The following is a 9,190-nucleotide window of genomic DNA, read 5'->3' as shown; positions in this document are numbered from 1 at the left end:
TCATTCTCAGCAAACTATCACAAGAACAGAAAACCAAACACCACATGTTCTCACTCATAGGTGGGAATTGATCAATGAGATCACTTGGACACAGGAAGGGGAACATCACACACTTGGGCCTGTTGTGGGGAGCGGGGAGGTGGGAATGATAGCATTAGGAGATATACCTAATATAAATGACGAGTTAATGGGTGCAGCACACCAACATGGCACAGGTATACATATGTAACAAACCTGCACGTTGTGCACATGTACCCTAGAACTTAAAGTATAATAAAAAATAAAAATGAAAATATATAAACAGAGCTGGGTTTAAGCTCTGACTCAGCTCTGTGCTAGCTGCGCAACGTTAGGGAATTTACTTCATCTCCTGTGGCCTCAGCTTTCTCTTCTGCGTATTGGAGGTAATCATATCTACCTGGGCATTATGTGAAGATTAAGTGAGAAAATGCAAGTCAAGAGTTTGGCACAGCTTGTCACGTAGTAAGCACTCAATGTTTGAAAGTATTATTACTGAGAGAAAAGCAGTTCAGTTCTGAGTTGAGATTCTGAAGGATATTTGTATAACCAAAGAACATCCTGGAATATGAGATTGTTCCAGAATGGTTTGGGTAGGAATGTAAAAATGGGTAGTTTTTTTCCCTGTTGCTAAATCATAGTTCCACAGATGTACTGAAAGCTTTAGGTGAATTATATAATGTCTCTGAGTTTGGATATCATTGTCTTTAAATAGATAATATTTCTACCTAATTCTAATGAACTCAGAGATCATGTAGCTTTGCCATAGAGTAACGTCACATATCATAAGCATTGATTTCAACAGCCCAAAAGTTGTTGAAAAGATATTCTTTTTTTTGCTGGAATCCTGCAGACTTTATAGAGGATTTAATACTTGGTTTACAGCAATGTTAAATCAACCTTTGCACTTTCCCATCCACTTAATTTACTCCCTGCAGCTGCTCCAAAGACTCTCTCCTCAAATACTATGAAAAACTAAACCCATCCTCCACCACCGTCTCCACATCATTCTTTCACTCTTTACCCCTTTCTTCTATCAGCATCTTATTAATTATCTCAATGTTTGGCCTCCAGCAAGAAAGAATCCTTCTCCTTCGAAAGGGAGGAGTACAAGGAAAGTTGAGGTGGCTATTACAGATGTCTCTTTGTTGGGCTAGAAGTCTATGAACATTAAAAATGTTTATGCTGTCATAGCTGCCTCATAAAGTTGTTACGATTAAATGAGATAATGTATATAGAATTTAAGCAAAGTGCTTGGACGCAGCAAGTGCTCAATAAATTGTATTTTTTATTACTATTACCTTTGGGCTAATGATGGTTCATGCTCAGCAAATAGTATAAATCAGTAGAAGAAACCAGCAACAAAGTTAGAATGCAGAGACCAGAGTTCAACCCTGTTCATAGATATTGATTTTATGATCCTTATATTTGACATCTTACTTGTCTATACTGTTGTACCTACTTGTTCCTTCTTGTCTTAGCTGACTTCCTTAGAAATGACCCTTTGTTTTCCTGGGGAACCAATCAGGATTTTAATTGCCCTGTTCCTCACTGTCTAATTGTGACCCTTATCCTGGAATTCACAATGTTTTAGATTATATCAGCATATCTTAATGAAGATCTTTAGCCATGAGTACTCATTCATGATAGTCTCTGGATTATCCTGATATAGGAATAAGGAATATTTCCTACCAAATCATTTGCCTAGCCTCCTGATAAGCTAAACTTCTGTTTTCCGTGTTTAGCTGAGTAAGTAGTACAGGAAGTTCCAGGTTATTGCAGTCTTAACTAATATCCTCAAACAATGAGGTGTCGATTCTGGTCTGCTTGCAGACAAACTTCAGAATAAACAAGTAGAATGTTTATTTGCCGTGCTTTCCTCTGAGCATTTTCTGGTAATATTCTTGGGAACTGATCTCATAGTAACTGATACACTTGATTGAAGAAACTCCCATCCCTTGCCTACACACATACTTTTAAAAATCAAGCTTCAGTTTTGGTAAAGGTTTATTGATATTGTCTAACTCTGACAGCCCCAGTTCTACTGCAAGACCTGTTCAGAGGTGAAATGGACTTAGTAATGCCTTCAACTTTCATTCCTCAGCCAGATTGTGGAGTCTATCAATTATCCCAGCAGGTGAATTAATTGGTACATTTGACAAGGACAGCTATTACCCTATGTTGTTCTGACAGCTAGTTTTGATATCAGGAATTTGTCAACCTCCCCTTCACGGGAGCAATGGGAGGGATGGTTGAGTGAATCAAGAGAGGACATTCAGAATTTTCCCCCCACCCTCAGCAGCTGCAGCTACCCCTCCTCCTAAATAGAACTGCTGACATTCTTAACCTGAGCATCCTAGCACATGACAGACTTTCACAGTACAACAATCTATACCAAATGGGGTTGAAAAAATTAAAAAAAAAAAAACAGAAAAGTTGGTAAAGTTATTAATACCAAACTGGGAATATTTTAGTAATGACTTTAGTGAGTTTCAGGCACTAGCTGTACTCACCATACTTTACTTTCTTGGATTCATTCATCTGACATGAGGGGGTTTTTCATTTCCATTAGTAGATAAGGTGGCTTGAAGGTGGTCATACATGTAGCAAGTTGTAGTCAACTTTATCTGAGAGGATGTTTGAAACATAAAGGTGCAAACAATAAATATCGCTTAGGGTCCTTTTCAGCTTTACGATTCTTATGATTCAAAAACCATTTGTATTTTCTACAACCACTTTTTGGAATTATTATAGCCAAGTGACTTGGGCTAGTGAAAAAAAAAAACATAACAAGACAAAACAAGAAGCAGGATAACATAATGACTTTCTGTGTGATTTTGAAGAAGTTACAATCTTTCTATGGAATTCTACAACATGCCTGTAAGATGGGGAAACTAGCCATTCTATGGCTTTCAAATACAATTTCCAAGACAAGGGAGGTAGTAAGACTGGGATAGAAATTTGAACTCTTTGGAAGACAAGCACAGTTAACACAAGTCATTACTCTCACATTACTCCTGGGTTTTTTTCTGGGTGCGCAAGAAGAACCAAAGTGCTGATTTCATTGGGACGCTGTAAGGCCAGGTGTTAATCGCGCTATGCTACAGTCATTTGCTATAACTAGTCTCAGACATTAATGCTGACCATGTGAGTTAACAACTCAGTAGGTCTGGGATTGTCCAGGGTTGAGCAAGAAGTGCTGAGCAGTAAATGTAATCCACAATCCATAAAATTAAGCCTGATGGAGAAATGCAGTTCAAGGACATTTAAAACAGTTAAACAAGAGGAAAAGCAAAACTGATGTTCAGTTACATTTTCTGGGTGGCATGTTGGGCTCACGGTGTGGAAGTGACCCTTTGAAAAGGTTAATGTCAAAGCAACTGCCTCCACCGTTAGTGAGTCGCTTAGCCTTTCCCTCAGGACGTGATTAGGTCTTTGAGAAGCTTGCAGAGGTGTTTCTGGAAGCTGTCTGCTGTGGATACCCTCTCAACTGCTGAACATGCGATGCTATTAATCTCACTTCTGAGCCCTCAGTTCCTCTTCCTAAAAAGATTGTTGTTTCTTGTTTTCTGCTCTCATTATTCCCATCTCTCTCAGCACCCTCCCCAAGATTCTACTGTGAGAACAAAATTGGAGACATAAGGAAGAGCAGGAGAGTACGACAGACAGGTAGAAGCAGAGATTCTGCAGCGTGTTATCTCTGAAAGCTCATTAACACTCAGTCTTCTAAGCTTGAGCCTAGGAGACGATGGCCATGTGTAATGACTGTGCAGCCTCTCCTTAAGTAGCTCCACTGTCATGGAGCTCATTGCTTCTTATAGCTTCCCTCTGCACCTTCGGAAGTCTCTGAATATAAAAATATATTTTTAAAGTGACCTGAAATCTGTCCTCCTATAACTCCCATCATTAAAGTTCTAGCCTTCTGCTACTGTATAAAACAAATCTAACCATCTTTGCCTAACAGCACTTTGAAAATAGCTAAGCCAGGCCTCATGAACAGGGATGAATTCAAGTTTTATGAGAGCCGACATTTATACAATTTGAGAGGTTCTCTTTAAGAAAACTAATATAAAAGTACTTACAAAGTTAGGTGCAAAAGTAATTTATTTTAAATAGAAAAACATAATAAAGTATAGATTTTAAAAAGCTAACAATAATCCAGACATCACAAAAGTCAGAAAAATAACATGATAATATTATTAATTGCCCAACAAATCTCTTTATTATGTTTATTTCCTACATTTTTGAATCAACTCTTATTTAACAATCATTTTGTAGTATTAATTTCTAAAGCAAAAATAAGATAATTCAATCTTGTCTTTATCATCAGAATTTGTTTTTTTACTTTTGGTAGGTTAGAAAAGGTTTTTTAGCTACATCAGTGAGGGGTAATATCAATAAATTTTTAGGATTGTTGTCAAATTCGGGCAAGCCTCTACATGTTTCTTTTATATATGAGCTCTAAGATTTGGAAGAATTTTCCATAGACCAACTTCTGGCTCTAAACATTTCACACCTTGCTTCTCTACACTAGTCACAAACATCTGATGTCAGGTACTATATGACACTGGTAGTGCACACAGTTTCTGGTCTTGTATCTTCATGACACAGTTGACGATGGGTGAGCCAGCACAGTCAAGGAAAGAAACACTCCTGGAAGACATTTTTACCCCAGGATGGCTAAACCTACTTAACTGTGTACAGAAGTGAATGCAAACCACAAAAATATATCCTACTACACTCAAACTACACTCAAACTATATGTATCTTCATCTCAAGTTCTCCCTGGCTGGAGATGAAAATACCCATGGCTGCTCATTGCCCTCTGAAACAAAAGGACATGTGAGGGAGGGGAACCCAAGTGGAAAGAGACAACAGCCTTAACCAGTTGTAGTGACAATATCTTACTTTTGAAATGCTATTCAAACGGGTGACCATGTGAACTTATTGTTGGCCCTCTCCCTAGGTCTTAGGAGGGACCTGTGTAAATAAGAGGTCCTTAATCTTAAGCTTCATTGACTTCACAGAAATCTGCCTCTGCCTGTGAGTCCTTGAAACAAAAAACAACCCACTTGGACAAAGAGACTCCAGTTCCCCTTACAATAAGTCCTGGGGGCTGGTCAGGAGTGATAAAACCAATAGCTTTGCACAGGATCAGGAAGCGAACTAGTCACGTGCCCTGTGATAGCCGCGACATTTGGACATGGCAGAAAGCATGATATGCATTTAGTGGCAAATTGACTGATCCACACTTTTGGGGCTGTTGTATCTTCTTCTAGTAAAAGTCCTTGCATCCTCAAGGCTTTGACTATGGAATGCAAAGCTGGTGTTAAATTGTATCTTATAAAGCCAGAATCAACCATGGTTTCAAGAATCAATATTACTTAGGAGGGAAAAATGTGTGTGCTAGTCACATAACATTTCCATTGAGCACATAACCATTTAGCTTCCTGTTTCTTGTCTATGGCATGAGAAGGGAAAGGCCATCTAGAAACTAGATACATTTAGATGAATAGATGATGTTACCTCTCTCCTTTTGCACTTAATGTATCTTGGGTCATATTGTTTATTCATTTATTTATTTTAAAAAGAATGCATTTTACCATCCCCACTCAGCTTCAAATGTCTCAGGGATAGGATTATGTCATATTCTTAAAAAATTATTTTTGTATCCTCAACATTTTTAATATACCCTGTACATAGCTGACATCATACAACATTATTAATGAGAACTTTTTACATATATTTAAAGTACTCTATAGAGTTTAACAATTGAAACAAAAATTGATTTGTATCTTTTTTCTCATACTGTTCCTCTATTTTCCCTTTCTCCCCTTTCTTCCTCTATCTTTATGCCTTAATTCACCCCTCTGTCTTTTGTCCTCTTATTTTCACCAAGTTCAGGGCTTTGGAAACAGAAACAGTTTGACTCCTGGCTTTGCCACTTACTGGCTGTGTGGCTTTGGGCAAGAGAGTTAACCATTTGAGCTAGAGTTCCTGCACCTACAAGATGGGGCTAATAAGAGATCTTCTCAAAATTGTTGTGTTCAGTTGATAAAAGAATGCAGTGAGTCTCAACCCTTTTGGAACAAATGCTATAATAATTTTATTGCAATTGTTTTTGCAAATACCTCCTTTGCTATCTTGAGAGAAAATTCATAAATTATGGAACCTACATACACACATAATAAAAAATCTATATAGTGCCCACGTGTGACATAAAGATATAAAAGAAATTTATAACGAAATAAATTTTAAATGTTGAGGTACAACTACACTAGATAATATAACTAAGTGATGTGATTTTGCACCTACATTTTTCACCATATATATGACAGGTACAAATGGAGACCAGTATGGGTGTATACTATTAATACTCAAGTATCACAGAGCACAAAATAAAGTGTGGTCTCTTCAGCTTACATCATATTGCATTCCTGGAAAGTTATATGTATGTAAAAACCATGAATGTAAAAACTAGGCAAAAAATACTTCGTAAGTAAAATGAAGGCAGGTTCTAGGCCTAGATAGTTGCAAACAAGTTTTTACCTCCAAAGCTGTTCCAATGGGCCCTTTGAAATTCAGGTAGCATGAAGGATAATTCTTCCTCATGCACAACTGTTTCAGGCATTGCAGGTTATAGAGCATAATGCATTTTTGGTTCCCACTTGTATAGTTTTTTCTAACACCAACTAAGTGTCCAACAATTCAATTCAATTCTGACAGTATCTGGGATTAGTGCAGGTACCACAGGTTAAGGACTTAGTCCCACAAAACTGTTCCACTTCAGATGCCAGCTGCAAATGGGGTGCCCAAGCTACCCAGACGTTTATTCAACCAACTACAAATACAGGAGTTGCCACCCTTCAAAATTCACTATAACAACTCGTAGAAGTCAGGAAAGTACTATACTTACTATTACAAGTTTGTTATAAAGGATACATTCAGAAACAGCCAAATGGAAGAGATGTGTAGGGCAAAGTTTGCAGTGGGAGAAAGGGAGGGGCAGAGCTTTCATGCCCTCTCTGGCCTGGCACACCTCCCTCCTGGCACATTGATGTGTCCACCAACCAGGAAGCTCTCCAAACCCTGTTGTTTAGAGACTTTCTTGGAGGTTTTATAACAGAGGCATGATTGATTAAATCACTGACTATTGGTGGTTGAACTGAAATCTCTTAGCTTCTCTCTCTTTCCAGAGATTAGAGAGGGCTGGTGCAGAGGGGTGGGAGTAAGCTGAAAGTTCCAACCCTCTAATCATGGCTTGGTCTTTGTGGTGACCAGCTTCTATCCTGAAGCTATCTAGCCCTGGCTCTTCACGCCAAGAAACATCTCATTAGCATACAAAAGATAATGATCATTCGGGAGATTAAGAGTTTTAGAAGCCCTGTGCCAGAAACAGGGGACAAAAAACAAAATATTTATTTTTATTATATAACATACCACCTCATAAATGGCAGCAGTACTCTTCAATTTTTATGACAACAAAAAAGTGGTTCCACAAATTTTCAAAATGCCATTTGGGGGTGGCATCCCTTTGACTGAGAGCCACTAAAATAATACATCTCTGGGGTTCCGGCCTGTAATCTCAACACTTTGGGAGACTAAGGCAGGAGGATCGCTTGAGGCCAGGAGTTTGGGACCACGCTGGCGAAATAGAGAGATCCCCATCTCTACAAAAAATTTAAAAATTAGCCAGGCATGTTAGTGCATGTACCTGTAGTCCCAGCTCATCGGGAGGCTGAGGTGAGAGGATCACTGGAGCCCAGGAGTTCAAGATTACCCTGAACTATGATCATGCCACTGCACTCCAGCCTGTGTGACAGAGGAAAACTATGTCTATAACAATAATAATAATAATACATTCTCTAAGTAGCTAGTGTAGTGCATAGATTATAGTAGAATTGCAATCCAAATTAGCTGTTTCCCTTTTTCCCTTCCTGTCTTTTTCCTCCCCATCCGTTGCTTGTGCCCTGAAGCTCTGAGGAATTGCAAAAGGTAGAAAAACAACTATTTCCAAATCACTCCATTGGGGATAAAGCAATGAGAAAAACAAACATCAGTTAACTATAAAAAATATCTATTCCGATCCATGGACCCTTAGATATTCTTTCTGTCCTGCAAGACATCTGTACTCTATCAAGGTACACACCCACCTGATTAACTTATTGGTAGATGGGAACTTCATCATGTTCAGATAATTTAGAAGAAGTAGCTGCCAAAAGATTAAGGAAATAGTCTTGGTTGTGTTTGCTTCGAATGGTATTGAAATCAAAGGTGACATCAGACTTCCCTATGGGCTTCTGTTTAGTTTCATAGGGAAACTAAAAAGGAATTGCCTGTTAAGGGAAGAACACATTTGGCAACAGGAATTCTAGTGAGTACCTTTGGGGTACTGACAATAACCAGTGCCAACTGATTCCTGGTTCGAAGGAGTATGTGTCCTTTGGGGAATGACCACAAAACTTTCAACTTGAGGCTAGGGGCAAGAAGGGGCTTTGGAGAGATAAGGTGATAATAAATTGAGTTAATTAGAATTCTTTCTGGAACTCATTTTGATGCTCTTATCTGCCAACTCAGCGTGCATTATGGATGTTAACTCCTTTATCCTCATAACTTTTCTCTGAATTCATTATAGAACAGAGACATGATAGTATTTCAAAAGACAAAGTATTTCAGAGGGCAAAAAGAACAATTGTGGTTAACACACAGGTGAATGGGTGAAAATCTCTCAGACTCTTTGTTCTTATGGAAGTGATGGTGCCTTGATGAGATAATGTTGAGAAAAAAAATCAGACACCTATTGAGGTTTTCATTAAATTATCACTTGGCATTTGATATATTATGAATATAATAATAATAATAACATGTCTCCTTAGTGCCATGTATTGAAACAAGCACTTCAAATCCTCATAGCAGTGCAAGGTAGGTTTTATCTCATTTTACAGATAAGAAAAACCAGGCTCCGGGAGGTTAAATACTTTTCCAGAGGTCCCACAGCTCAAAAGAAGACACTGAAACTAGGTGGGAATGGAATCCACCTGACTTCAGAGTGCTAGGGTTTTCCACTTCCCTACTCTCTCTGGTTTAAAATCTCCTAAAGTAAGCTCTTCCTCTCTTTTGTGCTGCAGTAATGCCTAAGACTTTCAGGGATGGGACAGGCACATGTTTAAAA

This window comes from Rhinopithecus roxellana, chromosome 15 (genome assembly GCF_007565055.1).
Source record: "Rhinopithecus roxellana isolate Shanxi Qingling chromosome 15, ASM756505v1, whole genome shotgun sequence".
Taxonomy (NCBI): domain Eukaryota; kingdom Metazoa; phylum Chordata; class Mammalia; order Primates; family Cercopithecidae; genus Rhinopithecus; species Rhinopithecus roxellana.
Note: the sequence above shows the minus strand (reverse complement) of the source record.